Below are 603 nucleotides of genomic sequence, written 5' to 3' on the forward strand. Positions count from 1 at the left end.
GTTTGGTGTTCTTGAGGAGTTTATTTGGGCAGACCCAGGGTGAGAGGGCCCTGCACCTGTAAGATGTCGGGCCTCTTGGTGGTGACACATGGCTTGTTGCTGGCCATAGAGGACCCAGTGGGGCAGCAGGACTCAACCTTGGAGTCATGGAGCTGCGTGACTGCTGACCGGTTGCGCTTGCTGGCTCTGGTCTCCTCCACCTTCATGATCTGGATCAAGTGGGCCCAGATGTGGTGCTGGGTGCCCACGTCTTGGTCTGCAGAAAACAGGAGAGGGCAGGGTGACTGTAATCACTGGGATCTGGGCATTTGGCAAACCTCCTGTCAAGTACCTGGCACATTCTTTCAGGCACATCAATTGCCTGGGAGCCCCCACTTGGGATTAACTGGGGGACTGGGTGACCACGAGTGGCGTAGAACCTCCAAAGTCACTTTGAGGGGCACAACCACAGCCCCTCAAAGGTGACAAGATCTTCCTGTTTGTTCCTCTGTTTAAACCACTGCCGCAAGAAAAAGAGTGTTGAGTTTAAGTGCGACATGTCCTACTTTTGTTTTTTGTTTGTTTTATATATTTTATTTTTTGATTTTTATTTTTTATTTTGTA

Source organism: Mandrillus leucophaeus, unplaced genomic scaffold, assembly GCF_000951045.1.
Source record: "Mandrillus leucophaeus isolate KB7577 unplaced genomic scaffold, Mleu.le_1.0 Scaffold59, whole genome shotgun sequence".
NCBI lineage: Eukaryota > Metazoa > Chordata > Mammalia > Primates > Cercopithecidae > Mandrillus > Mandrillus leucophaeus.